Source organism: Bombus pyrosoma, linkage group LG5, assembly GCF_014825855.1.
Source record: "Bombus pyrosoma isolate SC7728 linkage group LG5, ASM1482585v1, whole genome shotgun sequence".
NCBI classification, from domain to species: Eukaryota; Metazoa; Arthropoda; class Insecta; order Hymenoptera; family Apidae; genus Bombus; species Bombus pyrosoma.
Genome location: NC_057774.1, coordinates 11,412,934 through 11,428,209, shown reverse-complemented (window position 1 = coordinate 11,428,209; position 15,276 = coordinate 11,412,934). Strand labels below are relative to the sequence as shown.

The following is a 15,276-nucleotide window of genomic DNA, read 5'->3' as shown; positions in this document are numbered from 1 at the left end:
TTCCTCGAGGTACGTTCCGTTTCTACACAAGTTTCTTTCACTAGTTTGTACTTGTTGTCTTTCGCTTTGCCGCTTCTTCTGCTTTGTTAAGAAGTTTCTATAGGTAGGTATATATGAATTTGTGTTAAAGTGTATATGTCTATAGGTTTGGTTGTTACTTTGTAACTTGTTCTACAGTTGTTCGTTTTCTATTGTTGGTTAAACTTCCTTTGGGCTTTCCTTGGGAATTTTTTGACGAACTTTGCAACGTATTTTATCATATGCTTTCGCGACGATCGAGCCGCTGATGAATATATTGCCAAACTTGCAAAATGCAGAGAAATAAGGAAAATAATCTTCATTGGTGTACTTTACCAAAGATCATTCGAATCTCCAAAGTATATTTAAAAGAAGAAAAAAAAAACCCCGCGTAAATCTATAAAATTACAAAGTTTTATTCGCGTCGATACTTGGGATATTTCAATTCATTTATTTTTAGACGTTAAACTAAAAAATATGAGGAAGATGCAGCTGTTTAACGCGAATTATATTACTACGTGTAACGAAGGAAGCAAGAAAGAAAACAGTAAACTACTACGTACAAGTGTACACAATTTAGAAGATCTTGTGAAAGTATCAAATATATCTAAGGAAAAATCTACTCTTCTTATATTACATTGTTCTCGTATAACTATGAAGATACATTTTACATTATTTTCGAGACACTTTAAAGCTACTCGAAATACCTATTTCTACGATCTTTATTATACCTGCTCCGTTTAAAACTACTTTCTAGCTCGGTTTATCATTAAAACAACGAAGAGATATTAATAAAATTCTCTGCAAGCGTCATATACTCTACGCTATTTTCAACATTTCCCAAACATACTAAAAAAGATCTACTCCTACAATCTTCATTCCATTTTCTCCGTTCAAATGTATCTTCTATCTACAATGACTTAACTCGATTTATTATTACAATAGCAAAAAGAAAAATCTGGCCATAAGACCGTATTAAAGTCTCCAAAAACTTGTCGACTTTACATCACTCTTACGTAATCATCGCATTATTTCAAACACCTTAAAAATCTCGAAGAATCTACTTCTACGATCTCAATTCTATTTCCTCCGTTGGAATCTATGTTCGATCTACGATCACTTAAGTTGTTCGACTATGAAAATAAGTCGAAAATATTCAATTAACTGATCAGATGGCCACAGAATTCTACCCTGGAAACTTTCTCCCGCTACCTCTCTAAATCTTCCACTTCTCCTCTACCATCGTTCGAAATACGTTCACGTTGGGAACCTTCTTATTCCTGGTCATTCCGCTACCATTCCTTTCCCCTGTCGGCCATCCTTCGTTCCGGAGGAATGGCACCCGTTGGACCGTTTAAAACACGAGGTGGGCGCGCGCACTCTTTCCGGAGAAACTCGACATCCGGTACGTCAATCCGTGCCCGGTTGCTCCTTTTAAGAGCATCGATTCGACTTCCGTACAAACCACCATCGAAACGACTGTTACTTCGTTTGTTCGACTTGTCGGCCGACAAACGCAGAAACTTCGACGACTGGTCCAGTCGGAAAAATTAAGTCGATAAATCTGTAATCACGTCCGCCCCTTCGACCGTTCCCAAGCGAAATTATGACGTTCACAACGGCTAACCGGTCACCATGGATCTGCCACAGCTGGTTCGCCCTTCTTTTCAACGTGTAAAACACTCTTTCCTACTCCGGTCGAAGAAACATTGCGGTTGTTCCAAGTTGAAGTCTAGATGGTCGGGTATTTAGACGAATGGACGGGAGAGACGGCGAAGGATGAAGATTTGGAAGTTTGGTCAAGGTTGTATGAAGTTTATATCGACTATAAATTTAGTGTATTCGATAAAAAGAGAAATAATAAATAAACGATAGAATACCACAGCTTTCTCCCTTTTGTAATACAAGTTCTCTTTCTTTTTTGTTTCCTTCTTTTTTTCTCTCTTTTTTTTTTTTTTTTTTTTTTTTTTTTTTTTTTTTTTTTTTTTTTTTTTTTTTTGACATATTCAATGTAAAATTTCTTTCAATTTTCGTTATAAAAAAAGAAAAGAATAGAAGAAAGAATGACAGACACGACCTAAAGGATAAAGTCCGTGTAAAAAGAGAAAGGGAGAAAATAGAAAATAACCGAAAAATACAATAACACAGAAAAGAACAACAGACAAAAGAACGTCACATGTACAGTGCACAAAATATACTCCAGAGTAAACGAAAGAAGAAAATGGCAGAAAATAACCAAGAAATCTAACAACATGTAAGACAGTAATACATCGTTTGGAAAATAAGAGACACCAGACAAGAAGGAAGAAGCGTCAACAAAGAAATAACCAATACTAAGGAACCTATCGGAAAAGTAACAGAAAAAAGAATGTTACGCATCTGTAGATATAAGATGCATAACCCGGAAAATAGAACACACTACGAAGAATAGGAGAAAACCGGCAAACCGAGAAATCGAATACCAAAAAAAAAACCTCATGGAAAAAAGTATATTACATGCATAACCAAGGAAATAAAACACTTTGAAAAGGAAAAACGAAAGAGCGAATCCGACATTTCCATTCCTTACACAACCCTCGACATCCTTTCAGCAATACCTTGCCACCTTCGCTTTATTTCCCAATAATTCGCACAATAACCCGGCTGCATAAATCAAGCAACGCGGCCAACTGACAGCAATTCCCTCGTCTCACGATCCAATCTCACGAACGTGGAACTTGGAAATCGTTGTTACCCCATTCCTGTTCCGGCTGAACGGTGCGAGCGCGAGCGACAAAACGTTTCACGCGTTGAACTCGAAGCAAGAACGACCGATTACGCTCTCGTCGAACGAATTCCGTTGCAGCGTGTAAAACACGGTGGCAACGATGGCGGAGGAAGAAAATAAGCGAACACGAGTCGGCCGCGAATCGTTCGGTGAAATTTCGTTTGTCCGACCTTCATGGTCGTCGTATCCCGTGCGATTTATGAAGTAGGAACCTCCATGCCCTCCGTATCCTCGAAGTTGAAGAGTCGATATGAATATTTCTAGGTCTCCGGTTGAATCTCGATATTCGCTCGCGACGAACAGAAGTATTGGAAACGCGCAAGAAGTTTGGACAATCGAATTGTTTTACTCTGACTCTTGACTTACTTGGCTTCGGTTCGAGCCGATATGAGCGTGTCCGATAAGAGTCGAAGGATCGGGACTTTCGTTATTTGGGCAAAGGATATGGAAATTTTCAATCGATTTTGAGATTGGTTAAGATGGGTTTAGTGATAGTGAAAACTGAATTAATCGTTGATGTGTGATATTGAGCTACACCTACGCACGGATTGTGGTTTCTTTATAGAAATATCGATTAGGTATATTGTTATATTAAGATTATGTTTCTATAGGAATATTGATTATTGATATTAGGATATAGGAGAAAGATTGATTGATTTTTTTTTTTTTTTTTTTTTTTTAGTGCAAATTGCTTGTACAATAGTAATTATTCGAAATAAATCAAATTCGACAAATAAATAATAAAAGAAAAAGAAAATACAAAGAATGTAAATTGTAAGGATATAAGTGTTGTTTAAAAAACAAATTTTTAAAGCTGTAAACTAGATGAATAGTAAAGATAGAATATAAAAAAGGAGAATAAAATTACAATTTTTTATCAATCCATAAAACGGGTTTTCCTCGACCAGAGAACGCTTATCGTTCATTGTAAGATGAAGTCGATTCTCGCGACGTTCCATTCCCATCGGATTGACACGAACAAACCCTGACAAATCTCTGTTGACTGGCGACAGACGAGCGACACGTGTGTAAAGACTCGACTTGATCCTTACAGACATAATCTGATCGTAAAAGAAGCGGAAAGGACGCGGTGTCGAATATCGATGATTATTTTACGAGCGTCGAATTTACGAGAATCTCCGTTTTCCGTATTGTCACCGGCTTTTATTAGATCCTGCAGATGTTTGTTCGAGAAAAAGAGCGTCGTTTCGATACGCTTAAACGATTCGCGATTTCTTCGTGACCGGAGAAATTTATTAGCGATAAGGATGCATACGGAGGAACTAGAGAGAACTAGAAATGTTAATGAAAGGAACGTACGACATTTTATGGCGAATTGTGATTTTTTGGAATAGACGCGCCAAGTTGTAAATTTTTAGTGACAATGAAAGATACAGAAATTGAAAATATAATTTTCGTTGTACATTTAAACGAAGAAGGTTAATTTTCAGAAAAACGAAGAAACGGCAGAGCCTTTTTCTGGTGCACGCATGAAACTGGCACGGAAATGACAAAGGTAACAATTAAGAAAATTCAAATGAGATAACTGGATATAATATCAGCGAACACACCTGCATTTATGTCGAGCATAAAACCATTTCGTTCCCTTTCTTTCTAGATAACACAACAGTTGAAATGTGTGACATGTTAAATATGAACAAATGTTACGCTTATATATAATATACTTACGCGGTGGCATAATTTTTTAATGGAAAATACCGGACCCAAGAGAAACGTGTCATATTGTATTTAATAGTATATCATATCGCTGAATTGTACAACAAATAAGAATGCAACGAATGCGAGATTCGTAACTTTTATAAACGCATATAATGTACGTAACGTAATTTTCATGCCACGGCACCCGTATATCACGCAATGGTAACTTCTTTCATTTTCAGGCATGTCTCTATCCATTTCCGTATCGAGATTTTTATATTTACAGCGTGTGCCTTTTGATCTAGTATGCGTTTTTATATGCGCGTTTGTAAGCAGCATAGTTGCGCAGTACGAATTTCAGAGTAAGCATAGCTCGTCAGTACCAAAGAGAAATAACGTTACTGCGCCTTTGAGCTACTAAGCTTCTAATGATTTCAAAGAAGGCATCACTCTTTTCATCATTACGTTGCGCTTCTTTCGTATACATTTTTACAGTTTCTTCGACACACTTTTCTGGTTTTTCTTTTGTAAAATATGTCTCGGTAGCTTTTTAAAAGTTACTTACTTAACCGATTCTTACTACTGATGAGTCTTCTCCAAAGCGTCGAACTTACCTGAAACAAACAAAATAATTTCATCACCACAAATCGTTATGAAATATTTTACGAATATGATGAAAACTCTTCGTTTTTACAAAATAGTTTGAGCTTGAACGTACAATAACATGTTTAAACAATGCGCAAATTCAATTTCGTTTTTATAATATCTTTTATTATATGAACATTAAAGCTGTAATTCACAATTCAAACATTTTTCCTCGTTTGAAGAGTAGCTAATTATGAATTAATATTAGAATATTAAATTCCAACCAACCTACAAATTTAATTTAACTTTTATAATATTAAATTTAATATACATATAAATTCAGTTCCATGTTTATAATGCCATACTGTTTGTAACGTAGGATTTAAAACGTGTAAAAATTCGTCGCTATTTACAAAACAAGGTTAATTCCAGCGTATAATGAAACGTTTAATAATCCAGAAATCCAATTTCATTTTTGTAATGATGCAGGCATCTAGATCCGCGAAATCCCTTCAAAGCCCTGTCAACTCACTTCCACGGCGAAGAAAAACGAAGGAGGAGTTCAATTTTCTAAAACAAACCTCACAAAGAAGCTCTTCGAACGATCGATTCATTAATCCATCGCTTATCCATTATCCCCAACGCTTCGAACTTTCCTCGAGCTTTCATTCATCTTCACAGTGCGCGTACTCGCGTGCACCTAAAGTCCTTTCCTCACCGGAGAGATACACCACCGCCACAACGGGGGAAAAACCAAATTCATAAATCATCTCTCTCGATACGAGCAACTTCGTGCAACGCGTGAAAAACTTCAACTTTCTCCCTTGAAATAGAGCGTTCCCCTTAAGGAACGAGGAGTTCACCAATCTCTCATACTTTACCACCTCGCTTCCAACAGCAAAAAAAGTCCTAAGAAGCGACGAAGAAAAGAGACGGATTTAAATCGTCGCCTTTATCATTGCCTTCAACGTTGTGCCATTGAAGTCCCGATTAGTTGAGGATGTAAGTTGTTTCGACTATTTTAATCGTAGAAGTATGATTTGGAAGGAGTAAAAATTTAGAAAAATTTCATTAGCGAATAGAATGGTGTTACTTTCTTGTATCGTATAGAGAATTTCGCGAATAATAATAATCTTTTATTGATAGTGACCTTTTATTGGTAAATCTAAATAATATCTTGTAACATCATAGTTTCAGTATAAATAATAGAAAGTTATATATATTTTGATCGTAAAATTTTAGGAGAGAAATTATATAGATCTTGATGGATCGTAGATCCAAGGATACTTGGATATACGAAGGTAAAGTTGAACGATTTTTCGATATCAAGCGCTGGTTGCAAATATAACCTATATACATCTTAATCGCTGGCAACCGAAGGAGAAAATTATTTGTTTCGAGTGGTGGCAACTTTATAAAGTTAAAGTTGAACAACCATTTCGTATCGAATATATCAATTGCATTTATATTCCGATTTCAAAAATTTAAAGATCGCGATCAAGACAATCGCGAACAATTAAAACCTACTCTATTTTACTCAACGACATATGTCTAGCCCTCGCCGTATAAAGTTACAGTTCAACCTTATCACATAAATCCTACGAACGATAAAAAGAAGCTGCGCCAACTCTACTGCCTTGCCGTAAGAAGAAATATAGAAAAATATAGAGCACATCCCATAGAGAATAAAGAAAGAAAAATAGAGCAAAAAAAGAAGAGATACAATGCATCTAGTGAACAATAAAAGCAGTGAATTTTCCCTGGTATCGTAATCTCCTTCCTCTTTCAACTCCATCGGAGCCACGTCCCGGCTCATCTATACAAGACACCCTCTCGTACTTTCCAAAATACGCCGGTGTGCAAACCGAATCTTGTTCTCAGTGAAATCACGACCGAGAGCTTTCGCCCCCGATGACCAGAGTTTTTCTTCCTCTTTTCCGTTTCCCTTGGTACACTCGGAGGATTCCCATCGGAGTAAGATTTGTCCGACACTCTTACGGAGTCTAGAGGATCTCTACCCTTTTCTATGACCGGTGTCAAGCCGACGGACAACGAGAGAAGTTGCGCGGAAATGGCGAAGAATTCGGACGTGGTACGTGTGGCTAGCGACGAGGAGGCGGCGGCACGTGTGATAAGTTTCCCAGTTATCACCAGATGCCGGCCAACAATTTATTTTCATCTCCACCTCTTTCCTATCCGCCCGAAACACGCTCCGCCCTTTTATCCCCTATCCGCCTTTACCGATAGACAGTTCTTTCCTACTTCAAACTCCACCCTTCTCTCTCTCTCTCTCTCTCTCTCTCTCTCTCTCTCTCTCATCTTGTTACTCTAGCTAGTTGATACTTTGTTTCTTGCAACTACGTTTTCTTTCTTCTCTTAGGCTACTCCTGATTTTTTGATTCAATTTACCCTTGATTCGTATTATCCTCCTCTTCGGTGCATGTTCCTTTCAAAAATTACAGCTCGCTCATTGTAGGAAATGGAGTCGTAACGTTGATTAGCCGATCGGTCGAGTTATCAAAATCTCGTTTTATCACAAAGCGACATTAAGATCAGAAAATCGAACAAATGTATTTATTTTATCTTTCTTTCGTAGTCTCCGAGTAGGAAATATAAATATTGAGACGACTATAACAAAAGTCGATATTTGCTCGATCTTTTTTTATTTCTAAGAATATATCGTAATTATATCGCAGGTTTATTTGTTTTTGACTTGGTGTTTTTTCGTGTTTGATATCGCTTTGTTACTTTAGCTAGCTGCGTTTATTATTTTTGATTTACCGCCTTTCTTTTTGCTTTTTGCGATGCCATTTCATCGCTTTTTTTCTTTTTTTTTAAACATTTATTTCCATCGGTTGGACATTTATCTATTGTTTCTTCGTTCCGGCTTTTATTTCGTACCTTTTTGGATTTTGGAACATGTACATTGTACATGTTCGTTCCTATTGCACTTGTTCGTTTCTTTAATTTTATATTTTGTTGTTTTTTTCATTTTTATTTCTCCGCTTTTCCTTTATTTATTTCAGCTTCAAAGCTCTGTATGCCAGGTCTATTTTCAATTCTCGTCCCTTTTTGCGTGAAACTTGTCAACCCTTTATCCTGCTTTCAACCGTTAATTGAGAAATACCAATTTAAAGTTTTTCCCGAATTGTCTTTTCTGTACACGTGACAATTCATTCAATTTGTTTATAATTTACCCATTCATCGATTGAATTTATAAACGTGGTGGCCAATTATTTGCTATCAATTATTTACCCTTTGTCGACATATTGTTCCTCATTAACAGAGTTGATTATTCTCAATTTACATCTATTGCCTCTTTCATTATTATTCGTACTACGCTCAGTCAGCATATTCTTGGGAGATTTTTTTCTATTTCTGTCCTGAGATTTCTCTCTGTCCAGATTTCTCTGGGTATTTTCAGTTTCCAGTTCTTCCATCCCTCTACTTTTCCGAGGATTTTTCTTTCACTGCCGTAAAGGCTTGGAAATACATAAATATAATACACGCGTGATATTTTGGCCTGTACGAATCGGAATAGATTCTGTTTTCTCCATTGTCAGACTTTCCTTTTTCCCCCTCCTATTTCTATCTATTTATTCTTTCTACCATCCTCCCTGCTTTATTAGTATTTATCCAAACTTGGATATTTTCTTCTCAAAGGCAGCCTTCTCTTTGTTCCTCAGATATTCCGCATATTTTCCGCCAATTATTTTACGTCATACTGTGAGTTATTCACATTCCTCTTCCCCTTCTTCAACTTACGCTATGACATTTCTCAATAACTGTCGTCTGGAATATTCCATTTGTAAAGTAAAAACGAAGAAAACACCTTGAATACAATCTTTCTCTGCTATTCTAATTGCAAGATTTTAATTGCAAAAATAAGACGAAAGAAATTATTCAAATCTTTGCACTCCCTGATATTTTCCCTGCACCAAATCTCTACAATTTTCACACTTTCACGCTTGATTGTCATTTGCAATACATTACCATTATTTATATTACACTATGATTCTCTGGTATAACACCAGATTCACACTCTCATTTTTGTATACAAAATATATATATACATATATCACTTCTCAAAGGCAGTTTTATTTCATTATTAAATTATCATTGTAGAAATAAATCAGACAATTGTTGAAATCCTCTCATTTCCTAATATTTTCCTTGCATCAAATCTCTACGTCGACGATCGTCCACTACTCATATATCCACCTTTGACTTTTCTAATTCCAAACATTTTTCAGTTTCTCTATGTTCTCATCTTTGTCTCCGGCTCCACCCAATTGCCTCCATGAACACCCGCGCGCGCACATACACACACACACACACATATCCTCTCTATGCATGTTCTTTTTACTCGTCTGTTCTTTCCCAGTGTTCCTCCTTTCTCGATCTCTGTAGGTACAGGATACACAGAGTCTCGTCTGGAGTTCTCTCAACCTGGTTTTTTCAGCGACGAGAAAAGAAAGTCTCCTCGACTCAGTCCACGTAACGCAAGGCCCGAGTCATAGATACGCGTATTAAGAACGATGTAAGCGGGCCGTTTTTTCTTTGCGCCGTGGCACGGTGCTTGAAGAAACGGAGAAAACAGAGTCGTGGGACGTTTGCACGGAGCGCAAAACGGATGTTCTTGTGTGGATCTTCCTTTTGAGAGAAGATCTCCACCTGCTCGTTCTCGAATAATTTCTACGTCCTGCCTTGTACTTTGTCATAAAACTTTGCCATAATGCGAAGCATGGCCATTTTTAAGGCACGTTCAGGAATATGTCTATGACATAGTGTTTTAAAACGTAATTTTAGCGATACCCAAGCGTATTGATATTTTTATAGGAATCGCTTTGTTGGGATACATCGAACGAATTGCATTTGTCAGTTGTTTGTGATTTCTTACTTGATATATTATATTTTATCTTATTTTTTATTATACAATATTGTAATATATTACTATTACCGTTATGAATATATTAGTCCGATTAATCATATCAAGGTTAGAAAAGTAGGTTTATTATTATGCAATAATTGATTCTAACTGCTATATATTCTGACGCAGAGTTTTTCTTGCACGACTAATGAAAATAATACTTTTTTTCAAAATTATTGCAACATGCGTATATCTTTAGTAATAAGTATTATAGCCGGAAATTTAATTTTCTTTGTTAGTGGTAATCCATGATGTTTCAATTTCGATTATTATAACTTATGTTGTTTCAGCTCTTACATCGTAGGTTACTAGGTATATGTATGTGATTTGTATAACGATTTTTCTTTTTAAACTCATTTAACGTATTTAAGCATGAATATTTCGATATACGAATATTTTCTGGATTATATATATTTTTTTTTAATCTTTTGTAAATGATCTCCTTTTACAAAAGATTTTAAAGATATTTTCAAATATTTCAATACAAGATTAATAGTTTAACCTTTTAATAGATTAACCTTAGGACTTTGCTCCGGTCTCGAAATTTTACCCTTAACATTATGCAAATATTAATCTGACAAATTATAATTAGCATAAGAAGACACAACTAACCCTCTCTTTTAATTAATTATACAGTTACATCTTCTGACAAGGTTGAAAATAACTTTCCATCTTCGCAATTATCACAGAGAAGCAATTTACATTAATACAATACATTTTGCCACTAAACTGGTTTTCTAAACACAAATATACACCTATCTTCTTGATCACATTTCTGAAGATACAGTATTCTGAAGATTATAATATATAAAATATTTTTTTAACCCTTTTACCCTAAGACGAAGTACTGTTGCTATCAAATTACAACATAGAAGATTGCTCATAGAAGATTAGTTACATAAGCCAAGCAAATACAAGTAAAATAGCAAATGATTTAAAAAAAAAAAAAAGCCATTAAAAACTCAAGCTTGCAATTTCTCTCCTCATTTTAATTTCTTAACATTCACGTTTATATAAATCTAAACGTTTCTGAATCTGGTTAAGTACAAATCGTTAAAAATTACAACCCAATTTTATCTTTTACAATCAAACATCTTATAAAAATCGACATGAGGACAGAGTCGCTTTGAAATTAAAGCGCAACACATGCTTTTTGCAGAATCTCCACGGCGTTAATTATTAACTTACATAGAGAAAAAAGATGTAAGTATAACAAACGGGTGGAGTCCGTCTAAGAGCTGCATCAACGGTTATTAATGTTTCAAGATTACTATCTCTTTGAGCACGCTTTCTTCTCAACGTGGAACGCCGGAAAATTCTATTCGGGACAATTTTAGCAGAATTTTGTGCGATCCTCTGGCCGAAACATGTCCAACGTAGGCAAATACAACGGAAGGATGTATTTCGAGACTGGGTTCTCGCGGCGCAGGACGTCGATTAAAATTACTTATGCTCCAGAGGCGGTCACGTTCCTCCTTTTACGTTTCGTCAAGTTGCGTGATGTCGGAAGTTTTGCAAAATTCGCCCGCCATCCCGACATGAAGACATAATTATGAACATACAATTTGTCGAAAGTAGTAAGTTAATTGTATCGAGACATTCGATTAAATATTCAGACCATTGGCAACCATTGATATTACGTTAACGTAACATTACATTTAAAATCTTTGTCTTTTTGTTCTTTTTTTTTTTTTTTTTTTTTTTAAGTTAATTCACGGTTATGGCTTAAACTTTGCTTTCTCACGTTGCGTTTGTGAATTCGAAAGGTCTATTTAATATCTTTTTCATGGCTATTTCTTTTTTATTTTTGGACCGTACAATTTTTTAAGGTTTCTGAAAAGACACACAAGACACGCAGTTTATTAATTAACTGAACCAGAGCGTGATCTTAACGTTTCATTCGCAACTTTCCTTCAGTCAGTTTATACGGGTAATTAAATTGTAAAGTAAATTCCAAGAATTTTCGTTGCTATAACTTATTCCATCACGTTTCATACGGTATATTTCTATCGAATAATAAAGTGTGTAATCTTCTATCATTTCTCTTGTGCCTTAAAAACAATCAATAAAAAGCCTATAAAGTAGTTCGCGCATAAAGAAGTGTTCGAGATCTTTTAAAATCAAACATTTGCAAACAATAGTGATCGCTACTAAAGATATCAATTTTCACCAATTAATTTCAACTCATTTAAATCTGTCAAATGTCACGGAAGTAACATTAAAAATGTTAGTATTCTCAGATATTTAAAATATTCCATGCGAGTATCTGAACTCGTCTTAGTTTTAAAACTGTCAAGCAAAGTGCAATCGTTATTACGGTATTACATCTTGCCAACCAATAAAATGTCCAATTACTCAGCAATACGAGCACCTCGAGATTTTAATTATCCATTCTCATCCACGTTGACCGTGCTCCTGTAGTCACAGCGCAATCATTATTCTTCTAACCTCATCAATTATACGAGGAAACGCGAAGAATCTCGCGTTCAAGATCGTCTGTACCGGTTGACCGTCGAAAAAACTGACTATCATTTTCCTTAAAAATATTCTTAACGTCAGTGATGGGATTTTAATAGCGGATCGTCGCCTTAACGACGCTCCGGCTAACTTCGTTAGCTTCGTTAATATCCTCCACGGCTGCTAACTTTTCTTATTTTCCGTCCAACTTCGACGTTATTGCATTCCATTCACTCTTCCATTAACAAGCTTATTGTTATTTTTCTCTTCCACCTTCGTTTATGATATTTTTTCTTTTTTTTCTTTTTTCCTTTTTTTTTTTGTTTGTTTGTTTTCGATGTTCGTTGCATCGTTAACACTTCAACGACATAAGAGTTTCATCAGTGGACAGACATGGAATGGAAAATTATTTCAAACCGTCAATCCTAACGTTTTAAATTCTGAATATTCGGTGAAAAGAATCTTTTAATTTTAATATTTCGAATACTGAATATTTAGTCCGAGAAATATTTCATTTATGACATTTCAAATATTAAATATTTGCAAAAGAATTATTTAGTTCCTACTATTCGAATATCGAATATTCACTGAAAAGAATTTTTTGACTTTTATGTTTCCAACACGGAATATTCGGATAAAAGAATTTTTTAATTCATAAATTTCAAACACTTGTTTGGCGAGTAGGTATTTGGCGAAATGAATTCTTCAAATCTACCATTTCGAACACTAAGCATTAAATAAAAGTAACTTTTTATTCCTTACATTTTAAACACTTAATATCCGAAGAAAAAGAAAGCTTGATTTTTCTTCACGAGAACAATCTTAAAAGCAATCTTGGCACAATGTGCGTTATGCAAGTAGGTACGTTAGACACGTGACACATGAACGAAATGGTAATTTATAGGCGAGTCATTGCGACAGTTTCCTTTACATATAATTAATGGTGAAAGCATAAATAAAAACAATATCGATCTAAGAAAATAATAAATTTATAAGTGTGCCACTGAGGTTTTTATTCAGCAAGTTGGAAAAAGTTCGCTGTGTGTATAATTAATCGCGAAAACGTAGTTAATAGCTACTTCGACTCGAAAAATTAATTATGTACCTTGGATTTGAAAATCTTTGCATAAAATCTACGTTTAATTCGTCAGTTTCCTACAATTTATTACCGAACTTGTTATCAAAGAGGAGGAGGGGGCAAATCATTAAATTCATATTTTATGTAAATTGTGAGTTTCGTGAGAAAAATTCTAGAATCAGTTCCTTCTGTTATAATCGACTTGTTGTAAAAACTATGCACTAATTTTGCCTTTACAGAATTTTTCAAGATTCTTTTTCAAGAATACTTAAAATAGCCTAACCAAAATCGCAAGCAATTATAAAAATGACAAACTGTTTCGTCCTTAGTCCCATAAACAATTTTACAGTTCACTGAAAATCAATGGATCGTTCAAGGCCACCGGAAAATCGAATCCTCACTTCCCCACATACTTACGCAATAGTTTCATCTCTTATCCTTTCATCCCCCATTCATAAATTTATTCTATCTCACCGTTTCATTTACAGGCAACAAACTCGTGCTTTCCAACACACATATACAGTATGTTGAAGGTAATCGAACACTTGTAGGTAACTTTTATGAATATATTTACAACGTTTACAACGATTACAACGATGAAGTTTGAACCAAATTTGAAAACATATTATAGAATTTGATATATAGAGATATATTTCTCAGAGATTACAAAAGTATTTAAGCAACCAATTATCCATCATGCTAATAAACCTCGGCCCGAGGTTACGAGATAAAGATAACGTATATTTTGTAGTCTCGATTTCTGGACTAATAAGCTGAAAAGAATAACCTATTACTACTACTGTTAATAAACCTCGATGCTCAATGGAAGCGTGACCATATTTAACACTTGTTACATCCTTCGGATGACTATTTCTGGCGTATAATTTTACACTAAGTATATGCGATAATACGTAACAATATATATATATGTATATGCAATATCTAGCGATAAGTATCTTGTAATTGGTATATACATTTTCAAATCGGTTTCAAATTTGACCGATATAATCACGAGAATCGTGTCTCACAACAATAACAATATTCAAAAAGTTTGATACTAGCCAATTGATTTTTAACTAACTTCACCGCCAATTGTTTCTCGTCAAACGTTCCTCGATTACCGGAAACTAAACCTGCTTTCAAAGAAGAAACCTTCATTGTGCACAAGCGATACTACTTCCCCAATCGAATTGCCCTACCAATACTACTAACATCATTTCCCACGAAAAACACGGATAAAATGGAAGGGAAGGGGGAGGAGGGAGGAGGAAGAAAATGTAGGATAGAGAACAAAGGGCGCGGGGCATGCTTTCGAGGAAAGGAAACGAGATTTTTCGAGAGGAATAGAGTTGTGCTTTAAAGCACAGCGGCGTGACTTCGTTAGTCTCATTATCAACAGGATACTAAGCGCACCCTTTTCCGGCTATCTCGTTTTTCCGACGAGCATTTCAGCTTCGTTACCGTGCATTTCGTTAGCCCGCGCCCGTCGATGTTGCCGCGCCGCTCATAACATCGTTAATTTCGCTTTATTTACTTCGCGCGTTAATTGACGTTGTGCGAGAACAAAAGGGCGAGCAACGCGACCGCGTGCACGCGCCTCTTCCAATCCGCACGGAAAATTGGCTCGCTCCCTCTTATGTTTGGTGCTTCAAACCCCGTTTCTTGTCCTTGGGCCGTCATAGAAAAGGGAGAGGTAATCTTTTATGGGCAATTCATGGCTAATTCGAGATTTCATGCTGGAAAATGCTTCAACGACGTTTGGTGGTTGCTATTTGCGGTTGA

General features: G+C 35.7%; 1 protein-coding gene across 7 annotated transcripts in view; it reads right to left on the bottom strand.

Annotated features, from left to right (window-relative positions):
• LOC122567758 (hemicentin-2-like) overlaps positions 1–15,276 on the bottom strand; it is a 504,101-nt gene that overhangs the window by 256,503 nt on the left and 232,322 nt on the right. The gene's annotated exons all lie outside the window — the stretch shown is intronic.